At 44.4% G+C, this 22423-nt stretch overlaps 1 long non-coding RNA gene across 3 annotated transcripts in view; it reads right to left on the minus strand.

Moving 5' to 3' along the window:
* Positions 1–236: 236 nt before the first annotated feature.
* The window catches only part of LOC137545031 (uncharacterized), a 74654-nt gene continuing 52467 nt past the window's right edge, over positions 237–22423 (minus strand). For 2 of the 3 annotated variants that reach the window (XR_011025972.1, XR_011025974.1), the window contains exons 2-5: positions 21038–21256; positions 5363–5443; positions 1028–1081; positions 237–840 (exon numbers count right to left, since the gene is read on the minus strand). This is a non-coding gene — a long non-coding RNA (uncharacterized lncRNA). The remainder of the gene's footprint in view (positions 841–1027; positions 1082–5362; positions 5444–21037; positions 21257–22423) is intronic. The other variant, XR_011025973.1, reaches the window with a different exon arrangement.

Here is a 22423-nt window from a genome sequence, read left to right on the forward strand (position 1 = left end):
GGGACCCTCTTCCGCCGCTGCGCCTTGGGTGCGAGCCTTTCCGAGAAACACTTCCGAGTGTACAGGCAGTAGATAAGAAAGGTCAAGCATTCAGGATGGGAGCAGTAAAACATGAAATAACTGTCATTACACTGAAAGAATTAAAACATTAAACTTGTGTTTTTTAGCTGTTAAACAAAAAATAAGACTTCGGGATTCTAGGAAAGTCCTATTTAGGACTAGGAGTCCAGAGACAATTATTGATCTCATCAGTTTATTTTCAGGTCAGGATTGCTTTCAAACATTTTTTTAAAGCCAGTGGTTCTGAAACATTTTCCAATGACACACTACAATAAAACTTCAAATGCTCCAAGCACAACACATAGCATCACATGTTACACGCAGAAACGATTACATCATCACAGTATTAAGCAATAGGCATACAACCAGCTATAAAGAGTTGACACTCAGTGGGGAACCAGTTGTTTAAGTACACAGTTATTTTAAATAGCAGAGGAAGACACCATGCATGCAGATGATGGTTCACTAACCACAGCAGCAATGGGGAAGCCCTTCTAGTTCTCGCTACAAGCTTCTGGCACGCATGAAATCTTAATGGTTTGCTGGATGATTTTGCTGCATTTGAGGTCTATCCTGAAGATCCTAGTGCAATTTACTATCAAACCTTCTCAGCTGGCTCCTTTCTCAGAATTTGACAGGGACCTCTAGAATTGCTGTGGACTCAGAGGACATAAACTCCCGATAAAAGGGAACTCATAGCATAGGGTTTCCCAAAAATGTTCTATGTGGTCATAAAAGTCCAGATGTCAGAGTTGGAAATCACACGAACTGTCCATATGTCTGCAATGGAAAGTCAAGAATAATCACATTAATTTGATACACATTTTTCGCAAAGCAGACTATGGTTAACCTCCATTAAATAGAAAACACAAATTATTATTACCGAGGAGGAATGCTGATCTAACAGCAAACCCTGATTAGAGCTGTTGAAAATCTCAATAAAACACAATTCAATCAATCAATTTACCTTTTTACTGCTGCAGTCATCCAATTAACATGTTTAAAGTGGAACTTCAGCAATCTAAAAGAAAGGAATGTGTTATTAGCTCTGTATTTGTTGTTGTTTACCATTGCCTGTAGTCAGGGCCGGTTCTAGTAACAATGGGGCCCCTGGGCAAAATTAACCTGGGGGGCCCCAAATACATCCCCCCCCCCCCCAACCAAAAAGCGGCAGTAGAGACCTTTTGTTGCAGCCATATTTCCCCATAGGGCCCCTGAGCCAGGGGCTGACACCCCCTGGCTCTGCCAAAGACTATGTAGGGGCCCTGGGAAGCAACAGTTAAGTTCGGAAGAGCCCCCTTGGGGGCCCCTACAGGCTCTGTGACAATTGCCCGCTTGGCCTCTATGGTAGCGCCGGCCCTGTCTGTAGTACGGCACCATGGAATATGTTGGTGCTATATAAATCAATAATAATAATTAGCTCCTGTGGGAGAAACTGAAGTCTCCTGTGCTTGACTCATATCTCCAGGCAAGAGATGTAGGCCAGCCTCCACATACACAGTAGATCAATGGGGGAGATGGTGCAGATGCGTCTGATGCTAGTGATGTGGTTATGTATTAAATTGGGCATTGTGAACTGTCTCCAAACCTGGTTTTACTGATTGTCCAAGATCCTAACATTTTTTCCCAGACAAGACTGAGTTAAAGGATAGGCAAACTAGGTCTTTGTCTATAAAGCAGACAAAAAGTGAAAAGGAAATTGGGAGCACCATGCCCTGCCATAGGCCGTAACATGAATTACGGCTATAGCTGGGCTCAGACAGTAATCTGGACATTGTTAAAAACCGATGCCCAAATTACTATAAAAACAGCGTAATTCAGACTTACCATTGAGTTAATGGCGGCCTGGAGGGGGAATCGTAATTAACGCTGCCTGGACTTTTGCAGGCGCAGGGTGAGCCGTTTTTCAGCTTTGACGTGCGCCCAAATTTCCTGTACCTTTAATTACATGTACACATTTATGTAGGTCAGCACATGCTTGATAAAGTACCAAATAACCAGGCTTAGGGCTCTTTCAAACCTGAGCTGATTTCTGGCGATTTGACGTAAAGTCATTACTTTGCCTTACCCAAGGTAAAATGAAAGTCCATTTTACCTTCACATCCAACACTGCGTTTTGGCGCATTGAGGTACGATGCAGCTGGGAGCTTACAATCGTCCCGCATCTGCGTTTTCTCGTCAGGTGAATTAGAACTACCGCCGCTAATCAGCGTCGCACCGCAACATCCTGCCATCCAAGCCGCAGATCATGACGCTTGCAGGAAATCGTCTCCTGCAAGCGTTTTGTAATGTGAAAGAGCCCTAAACATACCACTAAACATACTAAACTCAGTGGAAGTGATGTGACTATAAGATACAAAATCCTGGTGGAAGTGATGTATTAGAACTGTGTAAGCATGTGGCAAAAGTTCACAGGATGCGATACAACAAGTCTACTTTGACATCTAAATGGGCACCTTCTTGTTTTTGTTTATTTTCACTTCTGAATTCTAATCAAGGATACCAAATTGGACAAAAGCATTTCTATTCATATTTACTGCCCAAGCAGGCTTGCGCGAGTATTAATAGGTTCCTTCCCATACTATTATTATTAATTGGATTTATATAGTGCCAACATATTATGCAGTGCTTTACAATAAATAAGGTTATAGACAATTATAATAGGGGTGACAGACAACACAATAAAAGTAATAAGCAGTAAGACACACAATGCCAGATCATGCACTGGAGAAGTACAGTATATACTCAAGTATAAGCCGACTTTTTTGGACAAAAAATGTTACGCAAATGTGGGGGTGTCGGCTTATACTCGAACCACTGTCACAGGCTGTGTGTACTGTCCCCCTCCTCCCCCGATAAACTGCCGCAGTATCTGAGTGCTCCTCCCCCGATAGACTGGCGCAGTATCTGAGTGCTCCTGACACTGTCACCCCTATGTGCCTCTCTGGAAATTAGCACAATTGGGGAGCAGCTGTGTGTGTACAGTCCCCCTCCCCTGACAGAGATGCGTGGTATGTAAATTGTGTCACCGGGTAGTTTTAAAGTGATGACTGTGTCCCCCCTCGTTGTCAGAGCAGAGCGGTATGTGAGTGCTCCCGGCATTTGCAGTGTTTGTCACAGCGGAGGGGGCTTCCTTCGCTCACCAGTCCATACCGGGATCTCGCTGGGGTTTGCTCTCTAGCTTGTCTGACTCATTTCTATGATGCCCTCTATCAGTGCCTTGCATCACATCCGGTAACACAACTTACATACCACGCAGCTCTGTCAGGGGAGGGGGGACTGTACACATACAGCCGCTCCACAATTGTGCTCATTTCCAGAGTGGCACACAGGGGTGACAGTGTGCCGGGAGCACTCAGATGCACTCAGATACCGCAGCACTGTCAGGGGAGGGAGGGTGACCGTTCACACGCAGCCACAATTTTTCTTATCTCCAGGCAGGCATTTAGGGGTGACAGTGTGCCAGGAGCACTCACATACCGCTCTGCTCTGTCAGGGGAGGGACGGGGGGCCCATGGAACATCCAATGCTCCTGCACTGCCCCTGATCAATGTGGAAGCCCCATCCAGTCTGATCTTACTACCAATCGATTTTAGGTAACAATCAATAATAAATAGAACATGTTGGTGCAACAGATTTTTGCCCAGATCTGCCAGTAATTTACTACTTTCTTCCACGTGGCATCAACATATGCCCAACACTTAACCTCTGCAATTCCTGTCCTCGGCTTATAACCGAGTCTATCATTTTTGCCTGCTTTTTTTAGGTAAAAGTTAGGGGGTCGGCTTATACTCGGGTCAGCTTATACTCGAGATTACACGGTAGTCTAAGTAATACAAATTCATGTCATTCTGTCAGCAGGATACACGATCAGGTAGCATATACAAGGAGGGAGAGCCCTGCCAAAGGCTTAAGGTGGCCACACACCATACAATTAAAAGATCCAATTTTTCGCTAGTTCGATAAGTATGATCGGTTGTCTCAAAAAATCGAGAGCTTTTCTTTGTTTTTAATCAATAAATCCGATCCGATTTCCCGTTTTTTTCCGATTTTTGGAGATTGGACATGTTGGAAATTTCAGACCAATTTTATCAAGAATTGTAGGGAGTGTAATGGAAATACTTGATGTACAAGTCAAATCATTTTTTTTCTGAGCTTTCAATTATTTTATTCATGATTGGGGGAAAATTGAATATATGTGTGTGGTACATTGGTCAGATTTTTGAATTGTTACAATCAGTCAGAAGAAGTGATTGCTATTCTTCAATTGAACAGATATTTAAAAAACAGTATGGTGTGTGGCCACCTTAACAATCTAAAGGGAAGGGGTGAAGACACGATAGGAGGGGGGTGCATCAAGAGATTCCATGATTGTCTGTCTAATGGTGGCCATACATGGTACAATTTTTCAATTAGATAATTTAGATCGAATATAAAGATTTTTCCAGCATGTCCGATCATTTTTCCTGAAAAAACGGGATAATCCTTTTGAATTTCTTGATCGAAATTTTTTTTTTCCAACTTTCATTCAATTCGATCATTTAGATCTAAAAAACGGGAAAATCGAACTTTTTTATTGTACCGTGTATGGCCACCATAAGCTGGGTTGGTGTTCAGTAATCAAACTGAGGTTATTAAATATAGAAAGTTACCTTTGGTTTGCTGCAGAATTGTGTTGAATTGCTGGTGAATTCTGGTTAATTCAATTATTGCACCCTTAAAAAACCTGCCCTTTAAAAAGAACACCCAAAGCTGACTAGAGGCCTTTCTTATATAGTCAGCCAGAACAGTGTCTCAGGAACCCTAACACATTTCATTGACTGTCTCTGCAATGGAAGGCCTAATCTAATGACATCTCATGGTGTGCTTGCTCCCTCGAAAAGTGTTCTGCTAGACCTTCTGAAATCAACACCTTTTGCTCAATCCATGCACCCGTCCCGGAAGGCTGAACTTATGGACCATCAGACTCAATAGTTATCCTCCTCACTTTTAGCAAGTGACTGTTTCCACCTCTCCCGTTGTATGATGAGCCATGCAGCAAATTAAACAAGAACACGCACAAAAATATTATCACTTGGTAAAAGCCGAAGGAAAAACAGATCCAGGGCTGGTTTTAATCAGCGCGATTATTTGGTATCAGAGAGGAAAGGCAGCCTTTTTGGAACAAAGCTATTTTCATCTTTGTGGCACATACTGACAGTGCGCAAGACATCCTCTCGGAAAGGCATCTAATCTGCAGGAAATAAAACATCAGCCTCCTAATATCTGGACTTACCCCTGGGCAATGTTATTGCATCCTTACCTGCGTAGGAAGAACAATCCTTTGAGAGTCTGCTTTATGCCTTTGTTTGTGTTATTATTATAGGGGAAGATCACCCTAAAACTACATAGAGATACGGATTAACATAACATATCTACTCAACTCTGGAATATAAACAAAATTCTGTACCTAACCACATAGAGTTACATGGTTATCTAAGTTGGAAAAAGAAGTGCATCCATCATGTGCAATCTCAATAACCATGTACCTTGTGTTATATATTTAAGAAATCAAATTAAATTTGTAACCTTATTTTAATATAAACATGTTTGTCTAAGCTAATGTTATTTTTTATTGCAAAACTTGTTTGTGCCGAAAAACGCTTGCTGATGCAGGTTTTCATTCTTTGTACGCACTTTGATCGGCTTTGGGAACACATGTTTCCATGCACCGATCACGGACCGGTGGGATGGCAACGGATCTACGCCACTAGTGCACAAGTGAAGTTTTCAGGGGCATAGATATTCATAACAGCGGTTGGCAACTTACACTATCCTAAATCCACTATTTATAGAAACTGCATTTCCGATTGGCAACAGTGGAAACTTCTGCCTTCTCTGATTAGCCTAATGCTTCCAAAATCTTCTGATTGGCCTAAATTACTGTGGTAATCCAATTTTCAAGGGAGAATTTTGCATTCTCTAATTGGTCCAACACTTCCGAGTTCTGTGATTGGCCTAAAATTTCCAAGTTGCAGTAATGCAGTGTTTCCGTGAAATTCAGATTTCCACCACAGTAACCCTGATCGGAAACTCAGAAACTGCATTTCGCAGAAATTTTTCGAACATCCCTAACGGTTGTGGTAGGTGACCTCCTCTTCACAGCAGATCAAACAGACCATTTCTATTTTCCATGGAAAGAAGTTTGAAAGGTTATCACAGTGATGTTTTTGTGTCTGTTTTTACCTCCTACTGAGCACAAAATATTTTGTTAACAACTAACACAGTAAAAAGCTATTTTTGTTGTTGCATTGAACAACACCGAGAATCACTTTGTGCTGCATAAGGATAATGCCTTCCTTCTTTTATCTGCATCTGTATATGTTTTAACTATACTGAGATGCCACATGGATGCTATCAGTTGTATAGAAACCCTGTACTGCCAGCTGATTTTAATGGCCTACTTAAAGGTATAAAGTAAACTGTTTAACTTGTGGTCGCCCTGAAGTTCTTGAAATGAGTCTTTGCCGAGACTTTATTTTAATTCTAATGTTTCTCTAAAGCAGGTCTACGAGGCTGATTGCTGAGCCTGGAGAGTGTAAATACTTTGTCAGGCTATGACAAAAGGTTTTGGATGGAGGTGACCCGACTTTAATGTTGTTGCATTTGCCAGTGCGAGATATAGGCCAGACGCTCAAGGTACTTGGAGCGGAAGACCAACCCAATCTAAAAGATGAAGTTTAAAATACCACCCAGAAGGAGAACTAAACATTCCATCCTTTGCAAAGAGAAATATGTTCATTTAGGTCACCCTCGCTCAATGGTGATGTAACTAAAAATATAAATTCTTCATTAGTCATTTATGCCAAAACTAAGCGCAAATTTCATAAAGGAATCAATTTTCTGCTGTATGCTCATGAACCTAAGATATGAGGAAGATACTACAGACCGGATGAGGGGATGAGGATGAAGAAACAACACATCAGACCCAGAACAAATAAATAGCCAACAATTCATTAAAATGATCATTCAGACAGACTGTCCAACTGGTTTAAAATGGCAAAAGTGTTCAAATAAACAAGAACTTAGCTAGACCAGAAGGCAAGCCAACAGAGATAACTGAAACAAGGACCAGATGAATTGCCTACAAATGGTCCTCAGGAGTAGCACTCATGGGGATGACTATTGGCTATGAGGGCTCAACATTGAATTATTTGGAATATGAGGTTAAGCTTAGGTTTTGGTTAAGGTTTGGGATGCTGGGAATGGTGGAATGCAGTTATGAAGGGACTTCTGTTTGGTGAGGAGATAAGGAAGGTTCGAATGAGGCATCTTTTGATGAAAAGTATGAAAAGATTAAGTAGGGAGCATGGGGAAAGACACATCACACTGCAAACATGTATGAAGATGTTTACAGTAGGTTGTACGATTATCCTCAATAAATTGCAAAAATTCAAATAGCAACAGAATACTGGCTTTGAAAACAAATGTATGACATTTTATGGACTTTTAACACGTGAACTGTACGTACGGTAATAAATATATCACTACATGGATAAATGCTCTTCATACAGAGATTAACTGGAGTAGACCACTAGGGGTAGTTCCCTGCATAGGAGACATTGAAGTTTAGTTTATTGGGGGGTTTTGGAAATAAATTTTTGTTGGCCTATTATAAATCTTATGGGATCGTGGCTGTAATTAAGATATGGTTCTATGGTATGAGGATATATGTGTATTGATAACAATTAAATACATAAACTATATTGTAATACACATGGGTGTTTAAAGAGACTCTGAAGTCTCAAAAAAGCTTATTTTTATTTTATAAATAGCCCTAACTAAACCGCCGCATTCCCGCCGCTCTAATCTAACTAAATCCCCCCAAACTCCCCGGGGGGCAATCCGGGTAGTGCTTCCGTGTGGGGCAGAGCTATGAGCTGCAGCCCTGCCTCTCACGCGTCTGTCAGCGGCAGATCGCCGTCTCTCCCCCGCCCTCTCAGTCTTCCTTCACTGAGAGGGGCGGGGGAGAGGCGGAGATCCGTCGCTGACAGACGCGTGTGAGGCAGGGCTGCAGCTCATAGCCCTGCCCCACACGGAAGTGCTTAGGGCAGCAAAATCCACGACCAAGAAAGTCATGGATTTTGCAGGGGAGAGGGAGGGGGAGTTAGGGGGGATTTAGATAGTTTACAGCGGCGGGGATGCGGCGGTTTAGTTAGGGCTATTAGGTTAAACACATTTATTAAATAAAAATATGTTTTTTTAGACACTTTAGTGTCTCTTTAAAGATAAACATAGACCGCACCCTGACAGGGGAGGTCTTGTTCTGGACTGCCTCCTGAGTAGTAGATAAATTGTTGGTATAGGAAGTCACACAACATGTAGTGTGCCTGACATGAATAAAATTTGAACAGCTGCTCAAGCCTATGAAATGCTTCCTTCTACGTTGGTTGATTACAGTGTGGAGACAGGAGTGGTGTACCTGTCTTGAGGGGCACACCGGCAATTACTCTCCTTCATTGGATCGAGTATATCCTGAGGTCTGACGTTTTTATGGACAACTGTCTGGTGTCCTTCTATAGCATAACTTCTGTGTAACGATTGGTGTCAGCACGCAGAGAGAATCTGATTATTGGTGATCTGCAGTATCACTAAGAATGCAGATATATAGCTGATTATTGATGATCTGCAGAATCACCGATAATACAGATATATTGCTAACCTCTGGACACCTGTAGGTATGTGAGTGTTTGGTGTAACAGTAGCACTTTGAGTAATGCACCTGCATGCAGGTGATAATCGACAGTAAGGAGACAGTGCTCTGAGAGCACGGGAACCTTCCAGCAGCCTGAGACTCCTCAAGGGGTGGAGTCAGGCTGAAGATAGGGAAGGCCAGAGAGTGAGTGACACCTGAAGGTGGATGTCACTACTGGTCTGGAGACTATCTCTTAACAGGAGAGATGGCTCTCGAGGTCGGACTTGCCTGGTCGGCTACACGCTGACAGATAAGGTACAAAGACAGAAGGCTGATTCGGTATCCAAGGCAAGCAGGGTCTAGCAATGAAATATCAGATAAGCGAGGTACCGAATCATAAGACAGAGGAGTAGTCAGAAAAGCAATAAGTCATAACAGATATCAACAAAGCCTAGTCTGGGTGCGAGGTCCGTGGTCTCAGCACCCTGGAACTAGTCTAGAGTATAACACAGATGAATATACAGTTCCCTAGTCTGGGTGCGAGGTCCGTGGTCTTAGCACCCTGGAACTAGTCTGGAGCATAACACAGATGATAATACAGTTCCCTAGTCTGGGTGTGAGGTCTTTGGTCTCTACACCCTGGAACTAGCTTGAGCATAAACAGAATAATAGTTCAAGTAATCTGGCTAAGTGTGAATTCCCAGGTCCACCTGGTTCAAACACACTGTAGGATCTGACTGAGGTCTGAGTGCTTCCACGTAGTGATCGTAACGGCAGACAACTTGCAACTGGCCAGCAGAAACTATATATGGAGTAGTGCTCCCCAGCACCACCCCTAATTGCTCAACCAATAGTATCCTGCTTTGGAGTCAGCTGATCGGCGTGGTCAGCTGACTCTCCCTGCCTAGTATAAGAATTCTGCCTCTCAGCGCGCGCGAGTGTATTCCTAAGCCTGTGTGCACTAACAGACCCAGCCACACCAGACACACGCTGCCACGTGCAAACCGCCCGCTGGACGCGGAACCAGCCGCCTGACTGTTGTTGCATGCAGTGGCTTTTCCGCGTTCCGCCCTGCCACTAGACACACCCTTCCGCATGCAAACCGCCGTGCTGGAAGCGGAATCAGCCGCCTTCTCAGTAGCACACGCGGCGGCTTTTCCGTGATCTCTCACAGTACCCCCCCGAGGAGTGGACTCCGGACATCTCCTGCCCGGCTTCTCAGGATGTACGTTATGAAACTCCTTTTTCAACTCCTCTGCGTGCATGCGACATTCTGGCACCCAAGTTCTCTCCTCAATGCCATACCCTTTCCAATGCACTAAATACTGCACAGAATTCTGCACAAGCCGGGAGTCTAGAATCTTCTCAATTTCATATTCAGGTTTGTCATCAAGCAACACGGGGGGGGGGAGCGGAATCCACGTGCACTGCTGGCTTGAGCAAGGACACATGGAACGATCTAACACCTCGCATGCTGGTGGGGAGATCAATGGCATAAGTGACATCATTGATTTTCCTGCTCACAGGAAACGGACCCACAAATCTGGGACCTAACTTGGGAGACAGTTGCTTCAGAACCAAATGTCGTGTGGACACTAGAGTTGGGCCGAACGGTTCGCCGGCGAACGTGGTTCGCGCGAACTTAGGTGGTTCGCGTGCGGGTACCGCACGCGAACGTTTTGCGGAAGAAGTTCGGTTCGCCCCATAATGCACCTGAGGGTCAACTTTGACCCTCTACATCACAGTCAGCAGGCCCAGTGTAGCCAATTAGGCTACACTAGCCCCTGGAGCCCCACCCCCCTTATATAAGGCAGGCAGCGGCGGCCATTACGGCCACTCGTGTGCCTGCATTAGTGAGAGTAGGGCGAGCTGCTGCAGTCTCTCATATAGGGAAAGATTAGTTAGGCTTAACTTCTTCCTGGCTGCATACCTGTTCTGTTCAGTGAGCCCTCAGCCCACTGCATACCTGTACTGTGATCCTGCCACTGCATACCTGTTCAGTGATCCTGCCACTGCATACCTGTTCTGTGAACCCACCCACCACCACTGCATACCTGTTCAGTGATCCTGCCACTGCATACCTGTTCTGTGAACCCACCCACCACTGCATACCTGTTCAGTGATCCTGCTGCCACTGCATACCTGTTCTGTGAACCCACCCACCACTGCATACCTGTTCAGTGATCCTGCCACTGCATACTTGTTCTGTGAACCCACCCACCACCACTGCATACCTGTTCAGTGATCCTGCCACTGCATACCTGTTCTGTGAACCCACCACTGCATACCTGTTCTGTGAACCCACCCACCACTGCATACCTGTTCAGTGATCCTGCTGCCACTGCATACCTGTTCTGTGAACCCACCACTGCATACCTGTTCTGTGAACCCACCAGTGCATACCTGTTCAGTGAACCCGCCACTGCATACCTGTTCTGTTCAGTGGACCCGCCACTGTATACCTGTTTAGTGAACCCGCCACTGCATACCTGTTCTGTTCAGTGGAGTTTGGTGTGTCAGTGTGAAGCAGTACCTTAATTACACTACCTGATTGATGTATACACATGCAAGATGTTTTAAAGCACTTTAGGCCTGTCATTTAGCATTCAATGTGATTTCTGCCCTTAAAACGCTGCTTTTCGTCAAATCCAGATTTTTCCCGGGGACTTTTGGCGTGTATCCCACTCCGCCATGCCCCCCTCCAGGTGTTAGACCCCTTGAAACATCTTTTCCATCACTTTTGTGGCCAGCATAATTATTTTTTTTTTTCAAAGTTCGCATCCCCATTGAAGTCTATTGCGGTTCGCGAACTTTAACGCGAACCGAACCTTCCGCGGAAGTTCGCGAACCCGGTTCGCGAACCTAAAATCGGAGGTTCGGCCCAACTCTAGTGGACACCCAGACCAAGTCGTCTGGAAAGAATTCCCATTCTATGGAACGTCTTTTATCAGCTTGTTTCTTCTGACTGTGGAAAGCTCTCCTCAGGTTTCTTTCTACCATTCCCCAAGTCTGCTTCAAGGACCTCTGCCAATCTTCCAGGGCTGGAAACGGAGTGGCAGCCACTGGTAATGGGGTGAACTTAGGTGACCTTCCTGTTACCACCTGGAATGGAAAAAAACCTGAGGAGGAGCTCTTCAAGTTGTTGTGTGCAAATTCTGCAAATGGCAGAAATTTGACCCAGTCAGTTTGAACATCTGCCACATAACATCTCAGAAACTGTTCCAGAGACTGATTGGTTCTCTCGGTCTGGCCATTGGTCTGTGGGTGGTAGCCTGATGAAAAAGATAGCTCCATGTCTAACTGATGGCAGAATGCCCTCCAAAATTTTGAAACAAACGGGACTGCACGATCTGACACTATATTTTCCGGAATACCATGCAGCTGGAAAATATGTTGGATGAAGAGATCAGCCAATTCCTGGGCCGAGGGGAGTCCTTTCAGGGGGACAAAATGGGCCATCTTGCTGAAACGATCCACTACCACCCAAATGACCGTCATGCCCTCAGACCTGGGGAGTTCGCCCACAAAATCCATGGACAGATGGGTCCATGGTTCACTCGGGACTGGTAATGATTGCAATGTCCCAACAGGTGCCTGACGGGAAGGTTTGCTTCTAGCACACACTGCACATTCTCTTACATACTCTTTGCAGTCAGTTGCAAATGATGGCCACCAGGCACATCTTGCTATGAGGTCCTGAGTTCTGGTGGCCCCAGGATGCCCAGCATTCTTGTGGGAATGAAACAACTGCAGTATCTGTAGACAAAAAGGCAGTGGTACAAACATGACCCCTTCAGGCTTTCCCTCAGGTACATCCTGTTGGAACGGACTCAATGTTTTTGTCCAGTCCCTTCAGGTCTCAGTGGCGGCCAGAACCACTTTCTGCGGCAGAATGGTTTCTGGGTCTGAGGGCTGTGCTGTCTCGGGCTCAAAACATCTGGATAAAGCATCAGCTTTGATGTTCTTACTACCCGGGGTATACGTGATTACAAATCGGAATCTCGAGAAGAACAATGACCACCGAGCCTGTCGGGGGCTAAGTCTCTTAGCGCCCTCAATGTACTCCAAATTCTTGTGGTCAGTATAGGCAGTAATGGTATGTTCAGCACCCTCTAGCCAATGTCGCCATTCCTCAAAGGCCAACTTAATGGCTAGAAGTTCCCTATTGCCTATATCGTAGTTTTTCTCTGCGGGTGAAAACCTACGTGAAACATAGGTACAGGGGTGTAACTTTCCCTGCAACCCAGAACGCTGAGACAGCACAGCCCCTACCCCTACCTCTGAGGCATCTACCTCCACGATAAAGGGGAAGGTGGTGTCGACATGTCTCAAAATGGGTGCAGTACAGAACAATTTCTTTAGAGTGGAGAAAGCAGCAGGGGCCTCAGGGGACCAGTGGTGAGTATCTGCCCCTTTCTTTGTGAGACTGGTGAGAGGTGAGATCACCGTAGAGTACCCCTTTATGAACCTTCTATAGTAGTTAGCGAACCCCAGAAACCTCTGGAGAGCCTTCAGTCCCACAGGTTGAGGCCACTCTAAAACAGCTTAAACTTTTCCAGGGTCCATGGAGAGGCCAGAGGTTGAAATTATGCCATTATTACCCCAGAAAGGCAACAGAGGTCACCTCAAAAATGCATTTCTCCAGCTTGGCATACAGCATGTTTTGTCTCAACTTCCGTAACACAAACTTAACATGGTCTCTGTGCTCTGAGAGGTTGGACGAGAAAATTAGTATGTCGTCTAAGTATACCAGGACGAATTTGCCCAACACTTCTCTAAAGACCTCGTTATTCAGCTCTTGAAAGACGACCGGGTCATTACACAACCCGAAGGGCATCACCAGGTACTCGTAATGCCCGTCGGGTGTGTTAAAGGCCGTCTTCCATTCATCACCGTCCCTAATCCGCACAAGGTTGTAAGCGCCCCTCAAATCCAGTTTTGAAAAAATCTTGAGTTGAGTAAACAAATCGTCTATTAACGGCAAAGGATAGCGAATATTTACTATAATTTTATTTAAGCCCCGATAATCAATGCAAGGCCGGAGGACTCCATCTTTCTTTTTCATAAAAAAGAACCCTGCCCCGGCCGGGGATCGAGAAGGGCGAATAAAACCTTTAGCAAGTTTAGCTAAGTTTTCTCGGATGTATTCCTGCATGGCCAATTTCTCTGGCCCAGATAAGTTATAGAGATGACCTCTAGGGGGCATACAACCAGACCTGAGATCAATGGGACAATCAAAGGGACGGTGTGGATGAAGTTTATCTGCTGACTTTGGACAGAACACGTCTGCAAATTCTGAATATTGATCTGGCAATCCCTCCATGTGAATCTTGGTTTTACCAAAGGTTACTTTCGCAAGACAATGATGATAGCAATGGGCAGATCAGCTTGTTAGCTGACCCGTAGCCCAATTGATTTGAGGCGAGTGAATTTGTAACCATGGCATGCCAAGAATGATCGTGGAGGTTGCCATTCGTAACACAAAAAATGATAACCTTTCTTTATGCAACACCCCTATAGTAACCCTCAAGTCTGGGGTCTGGGAAAGAGGGTGATTACTCTTCAGAGGGGAATCATCCACTGCAGTGACCCGAATCTGTTGTTTTAGTGGGAAGATCGGAATCCCCAATTTCTTAGCAAATTCATAATCCATAAAATTAGCTGCTGAGCCAGAATCTATGAAGGCTTCAGTGGTCTCTGTCTTATCCTGCCAGGATATAGTGCAAGGAAGAAGGAGACGTTTATCATCTAGAGGAAACAACCGTTTGGGACAACTCTGAACTTTATGACCCTCCTCTGCACAGTATAGACAGAGCTGTCTTGTCTCTCTGCGCTTCTGCTCCACCTGGGACAACCTCGACCGCCCAACTGCATTGGTTCTGGTGGAGGTGAATCGGGTGGTGATGTATCAGATGGAAATAAATCAGTTTGAGGCGCGGTGTAGGAAACATATCTCACATCATTCCTACCCCGAGTCTGTCTCTGATAACGTAGGCGACGATCAATTCTGTTGGCTGATGAAATGGCCTCATCAATAGACTTCGGCTCGGGGTGACCCAACATCAGATCAGAGATCGCGTCTGACAACCCTGATAAAAAACAGTCCAGAAGTGCGAATGAGTCCCATATAGTTGAAACTGCCCACTTCCTGAACTCAGCTGCATAATTTTCCACTGGACCCTTGCCCTGCCGTAAAGTCTTGAGCTTCCGCTCAGCGGTAGAGGCAGGGTCCGGGTCATCATAAATTATAGCCATAGCTTTAAAAAATGCCTCAACCGAGGCCAAAGCACTATCACCTGGCTGGAGATTATATGCCCACGTCTGGGAATCCCCTGACAATAGTGTCTTGATAAATGTAATTCTTTGTGCTACAGTTCCTGAAGAATTAGGTCTCAACTCAAAGTATGAAAACACTTGGTTTTTAAAGTTCTGAAAGTCAGATCTGTGGCCAGAAAACCTTTCAGGTACAGACATGCGTATGTCTGTGCTAGGAGGAGATCGCACTGCGTCCACAGTGGAGTTAGCTGATCGGCGTGGTCAGCTGACTCTCCCTGCCTAGTATAAGAATTCTGCCTCTCAGCGCGCGCGCGTGTATTCCTAAGCCTGTGTGCACTAACAGACCCAGCCACACCAGACACACGCTGCCGCGTGCAAACCGCCGCGCTGGACGCGGAACCAGCCGCCTGACTGTTGTTGCATGCGGCGGCTTTTCCGCGTTCCGCCCTGCCACTAGACACACGCTTCCGCGTGCAAACCGCCGCGCTGGACGCGGAATCAGCCGCCTGCTCAGTAGCACACGCGGTGGCTTTTCCGCAATCTCTCACATTCTGCAGAACATTTCACTTCTTTCCATCATCAAGAATAAGTTCCATCTAGAAGATAACTTTGAATAAGAGAAGAAAGAACTTTCATAGACAGTTACAATCGTAAATAAGTTATAACTGAATTATTGCAAATTTTCTTCTGTTTTAAGAAGGCAATTACACCAATCGTAAATAATTACACTGAGTAGTTCCCTTGGCCAGGCAGCCTTTACAGATCATATAGCACCAACAGATGGGACTATATAAACAAATTGTCAGGGAAATATGGATGGTTTAGCATTTCACGTATGGGAAAAGCCTTATCAGGAGTACCAGCGCTGTTCTCAGGGCACACACAGCATTCCGATCAGCCATTGGATTACTGACATTGCATATTCCGCTGGACTAATTGGATGTAGTAGACAATGGTCATCGATCATACCGCTATATGACATATTTGTTCATGCTGTGCTAATCAACATCTGCAACTTGACCTAATTTATGCTTCTCTTGGAGAACCTACTGGCTAAGTAACACGTACGTCTGAAAGGTTAAGCACCATACTAGTGTAGCGTTTTGAAAAGCACTTCTCTGTTAATTAACAGTCTTAATCAGAAAAAAAGTGCTCAGAATTATATTAAACATGCATTACATCAAGTCTCCTAGCCCTTCATAACGCTAAGTACAATCATGGGTTGCACATTCACTACTGATAGAGTGGCTGTTTAGTAATACAGTTCAAACATTCAAAGATTGCTAACCAAACCTAAGAAAAAGAAATAGTCAAATTCTAACATAAGAACGTTGAAAACCTTGCACCACATAAGAACAACCATACTTTATTCAAAGTGAACACAAGGTGAAATTAAACTGATGAGATAAACAGTTGTATTCATCCTCCTACTCCTGCATTTTTTTTTACATATCCCATGGTTTTATTTTATATTTAACCACTTCGCATCCAGACCTTGTTTCCCACTTATGGACCAGAGCAGTTTTGACAGTTTAGCTATGTCCTTATTTAATCAGAAATAACTTTATCGCTACTTATGACACAGAAATTAAATATATATTGTTTTTTTTTTCAAGACAAACTAGGCTTTTATTGTATGCCATTTTTTCCCTCGAATAATATTGTTTTCTATGAATTTTAATGGGAAAATAAGGTGAAAAAAAAAAACACATTATTTCTCAATTTTACCAATTCCAGTTTAACAATAAAACGTGCTACTGTAGATAAAAAAACACAAAGTTTGTTTGGCTATTCTTATCGCTTATCACAAAACTTAGATGATGTTCCTGTCACAATTTATGGTGAAGATATTTGATTCTGAAATAATGCTACAAAGTGTATTTTTCACCATGAAGTGAGAAAATAAATGTATTTTTAATGGTAAAAATCTATCTCATTAGCTCAGAGAACATATATTCCTGTTCACCAATTAGTGCTGCATCAGATAGTGCCAGAAATGTGCACAGGAGCAAGCCCAATCCTGCACAGCACTGCTTCTGCTACGTATATCTACTGACTCGTGGCTTAGATGAAGTCACAGAGGACGTAGATATACTGTAGTGGTGAATGAAGTGGTTATAAATTTGCAAAGTAGATTGAATGTTTTATTCTCTCTACTCAATGACAGTCTAAGGCTTCAATTCATCAAAGGCTGTTTGATTAACCTCCTTGGCGGTCTGATTCTTTCCAGATTTTAGGGTCTAAAAGCGGTGCAATTTTTTTCCACTCTTTCAGACCCTAAAACCTGAAAAAAATCATTCTGGCAGGGAGATCTGCAGCAAAATAAAAAAAAATGTACCTTCCTGGGCTCCTGTGCTGCAGTTTTCTCTTTGCCCACAAGATGGCGCTAATATACATATAAACGAACTTCTCTATATTTCTCTAATATAGAGAAGTTCGTTTTCAAAATTAGCCCCGCCCCCGATGACGTCACGCTGCCACCACCACGGCTCCGCTGCTCCAGCTGGCTGCTGGGTCCCCGGAAGAATAGCGGGGACATGGGGGATCCCGGCGGCCAGGGAAAGACCCCACACTGCCGGGGAGAGAGGCTGGAGTCCCGCTGCGCAGCGAGATTGCGCGCGGGACTCCACAACTACAAGTAAAGCTCTGCAATGCCTACCCCGACCTGAGCTCGGGATCACCGCTAATAGCTTATTTTTTCTACCCCGAGCTCAGGTCGGGAAAACCGGTGTGGTGAAATTTTTTGCAACTTTATCAGATTTTGCAACCGGTTGCATTTATTTATACGTATAGCTATCAGAAAGTGCAACCTAACCATTGACTTTAACCTAACTGTATCAGAAAATGCAACCCAACCAAACCCTACTCTCACACAGAACCCTCCCCTCTTGCTCAACTAATAACCCCCCCTGGAGGGAACAATCCCCCCTCTTCCTCAACTAATACCCCCCCCCCCAGGGAACAACCCCCCCCCCCCTTCTTGCTCAACTAATAACCCCCCCTGGAGGGAACAATCCCTCTTCTAGCCCAATGGGATCTGTGGTTGCAAAAAATTACAGGCGTGTTAACAGAGAGGAGCCACGCCTACACAGTCATACACTGTCCTCTATGGCAAGTTGCAAAATATGATGGGTAGCAAAATTTTTCACTACACCGGCAAGGAAGTTAAAAAAAAAACAAAAAAAAAACAAGTCAATGAAATACCACAGTATTTTAGACTTTTTTGTTAATCCATCAAGATTTTCACAGGTGCGATAGGCGTTTGGTAATTTACCAAACTACTATGCTTCAATTCTCAAAAACCTGTTCAGTAACAATGCGGAATTGTCTGTTTTGTTACAAACTGTTGCATGCAGTGAATAGTAAGAGGCATCCCCGACATCCATGTAGATGCACAAGCAGGGCCGGATTTATTTTATGGCCTAGGGCACCAAAGAATTAAGGGCGGGTGGGCAGCTGGCTATACTGGGGGGAGGGGAAGGGTTACCTGGCTACCTATACTGGGGCAAGGTGGGTCATCAGGCTATCTATATGGAAGAGGGGGGAGAGCTTCTTATGCTAGAGGGAAGGGGTCATCTGGATACCTACAGTATACTGAAGGGAAGGGGGTATTATTAGGCTATCTAAATTGGACGAGTCGGGGGAAAGGTTATCTGTCAACCTATACTGGGGGGGGGGGGTCATCTGGCTGCCTATACTAGAGGTAAGGGTCAATGGGCTACCTATAGAGATGAGCGTAATGACTTAATTACGATTTCACGAAATTTCACGTAATTAGTGTAATTACGATTATGGCCGTAAGTACATAATCGTAATGAAGAAGGATTTCGCGAAATTCTCGCATTACAGTGGGTATCGCGAAATTACGTTTGCCTTGCATGCAACCGTTTGTAAGCATAGTTACATAATGTAATTTCGCGATAGTTCATATTACTGTAAGCGTTAATTTTCGCTGCGTTTTCGCGTTACGGTGGGTATCGCAAAATTACGTTTGCCTTGCATGCAAACGTTTGTAAGCGTAGTTTACACCCTTGAACTGCGCATGCTTAGTTTTTACATTATTTAACGCGAAAAAGCGTTTATATGCGAAACTTGGTAGCGTTCGTCTGACTACCGTTAATTCGCTTCTGATTGGCTAATGCGAACAAGTAATTTTTTATAGCTGACAAGTAATTACGAAATTCTCAAAATTCCGAAGAAATGCAAAATTACGGTATGGTTTAACGCGAAATAACATTCTGAACGAACCGCAAAATTACGCGTTGAAAATTACGCTTACAGTATTTTCAATTACGATTTTAATGGCAATTACGCTACCATAATTTTGCATCGTAATAGCAAATTTCGCATGCGTAATTATAGTAACGCGAAATTTTGAAAATTTCGGCTCAACCCTAGCTACCTATACTGGAGGGAGGGAGAAGGGTTCTCTGGCTACCTATACTGGGGGGGTCATCTGGCTATCTATACTGAAGGGGGGCGGCTGCTGACAGTGGCCTTGGGCAGTAAAGAGTACAAAGCCGGCCTTGTGTACACGTTTTTTATACACCCTTTGCTCGCTCTGAATCTGTCCATTAGTCTTCCTTAGCATTTTACTATTTTATTGCCACAGCTTAGATGAACTTCCAAGAGACATTACACATGTCATGCTTAGACGGTTTTCCCCTCTAGCTCCTCCGCATCTCCAAACAGGAACGGGTTAGACGTCTGAAGGTAGGCATGGGAAACATGTTTGGTTTCCTCTCTCTCTGCTTGCTGCCTGGGAGGTAGAAAATCTCGACCCTCCGGAGAAGGGATTGCCTCCGATCACAGGGAGTAGCAGGAGAGAGAAACTGCCCCTATTGGCTCCCTGCTCTTGTCAATTATGGGGATATCCACAGGAGAAGGCATTCGAAGCTGGTTACCAACAGATAACAGCAGCCGGTAAACATCGAACACATCCCTGGACTTGACTTTACCTCATGCTGTAACCTTGATGAGTTAACATTTACTGACATGTGTTGAGGTATTTATCGCACAAGGCGATAATTTACCTCACTGGGTCCCAGGCAGTAGTAAGAGGATTGAGTATGTTCAGAAAGTCCCAGCGCAGAATGAGTGGGCACCAGGAGGATCTAGTAATAGTGAATGCGGGGTGAGAATGATATGGATGCTGCCATATTTATTTGCTTTTGAACAATATCAGTTGCCTGGCTATCGTGCTGATCCTCTGCCTCGAATACTTTTAGCCTTAGACCCTGAACAATTTTGTAGCAGATCAAATGTTTCTGACATTATTGTCAGACCTGACAAGATTAGCTGCATACTTGTTTCTGGTATTATTCAGAGATTACTGCAGCCAAAAAGATCAGCAGAGTTGCCAGGCAACTGGAATTGTTTAAAAGGAAATAAATATGGCAGCTTCCATATCCCTCTCACCTCGGATTCACTTAGACGTCATTTTGTGTGTGTGTGTGTGTGTGTGTGTGTGTGTTCACAGGTTCACTTTAAAGGATACCCGAAGTGACATGTGACATGTGACATGATGAGATAGACATGTGTATGTACAGTGCCTAGCACATACATAACTATGCTGAGTTCCTTTTTTTTCTTTCTCTGTCTGAAAGAGTTAAATATCAGGTATGTAAGTGACTGACTCAGTCCTGACTCAGACAGGAAGAAATTTCCCTTTTTATCTCTTTCCTGCTCTCAGACGCAATTTTCTGCTAGGAAAGTGTTTTATAGTTGGAATTTCTTATCAGTGAGGGTCACACTGTAGTCACTTCCTGTCTGAGTCAGGACTAAGTCAGCCACTTACATACCTGATATTTAACTCTTTCAGACAGAGAAAGGAAAAAAGGAACACAGCATAGTTATTTGTGTGCTAGGCACTGTACATACACATGTCTATCTCATCATGTCACATGTCACTTAAGGTCCCCTTTAAGAGCAAAATACTCTCAAATAATCCTTGGTTTGTATCTGGACCTCTGGAAGGCACACCGTGGTGCAATCATCTGCAGATTACCAGGGAAGTAAACATACAACCTGCCAAGACCGATCTACACTGAGAATGACTTCAGGGGTCATCCGCCAGCAGTGCGCCGAAATTTCCCATCGTGATTTCGTGCAGATGATTTTAGCCTTGCACGGGTAAATGCAGAAAATGTTTCTCATTGAATAAGCTTCCATCGATTTTTTTTTCCACCATTTTCTTTCTCAGCTCCCAGCCGATGGTCAGCAGATGTTTGCGGTGGGGGGAGCTGCCTGCAACAATAAGAAGTTAAACACATAATAAACAAGATATGACCCAGACCTGTAAGGTGAGCTACGGTGATGTAATGCAGCAGAGCAGCTGAGGGCCAGCATGTGCAAAGAGCTGACTCTCGGCAATCAGGGCTCTTTAACACCTATCGTAATAAGGGCAATCTTTCTGCATCTGCTCGGCACAGCTGAGGGTGCTCTGCTGTAATCGATCTGCTGAGATTAATCGCTAACAGGTATGTAGGACAATGGCGCAAGTCCACAGTGTAGCCACATCAGCCCGTGCAGCTGCTATGGGGCCCAGGGGGGATGATGACCAGATTGCTGTTAGAGGGTTATTACACTTTAGTACAAAAATCTATGTAACATAGGACACTAGAGAAGCCACTTTGTAACTAGATTTCAGTGAGTGCATGTTTTTTAGGGATGCTCATACGGATTTTGCGGGAAATTGAAATTTCCGAATTTCTGTTCGGAAAACGGAACTCGGAAATCAGATTTTTGCACAAATACTGCATTACTGCAATTCGGTCATTTTAGCCCAATCACAGAACTCGAAATCAATGGACCAATCAGAGAATGCAGAAACAGCTCGGAGGTATTTGGCCAATGAGAGAATGCAAAAAAATGACCAAAAAAACACTACTCGGAACTCCAAACTCGGAAATCCGTGGATTCGGTAATTGGCATTGGCGGAAATCGGAATTTCTGCAGAAACAGAAGTCGACATTTCCAACCATCCCTAATGTTTATAGGAGCTCACAATCTATCTAATCCCTTATGTCAGTGGTCCTCAAACTAAGGCCCGCGGGCCGAATGTGGCCCCCTGAGGCTTTTTTACCGCCCCCCCCCCCCCCCCTACACACACACAAAATATATTACAGATGCGGTCAGCTACATCTTTAAATATTGGTGGTCCGCATATAGAATGAAGCCGGAAAGCAGTAATTTGCTGGTTTCCAATCAAATTCCACATCAGGTGACACTGTTGCCCAATTGGACTGCAGGTTGTCACCTGGGTATGCTTCACTGTCTGGTGCACAAAGACTTCTACATTATTTTATGTATACTCCGCCCCCCAGCAGTCTGAAGTATGTTGGCCCGGCCCTCGACCCAAAACATTTCATATATCTATGTATGTATTGTAGTCTAGGGCCAATTTAGGAGAAG

The sequence above is a fragment of the Hyperolius riggenbachi genome, chromosome 2 (assembly GCF_040937935.1).
Source record: "Hyperolius riggenbachi isolate aHypRig1 chromosome 2, aHypRig1.pri, whole genome shotgun sequence".
Lineage (NCBI taxonomy): Eukaryota > Metazoa > Chordata > Amphibia > Anura > Hyperoliidae > Hyperolius > Hyperolius riggenbachi.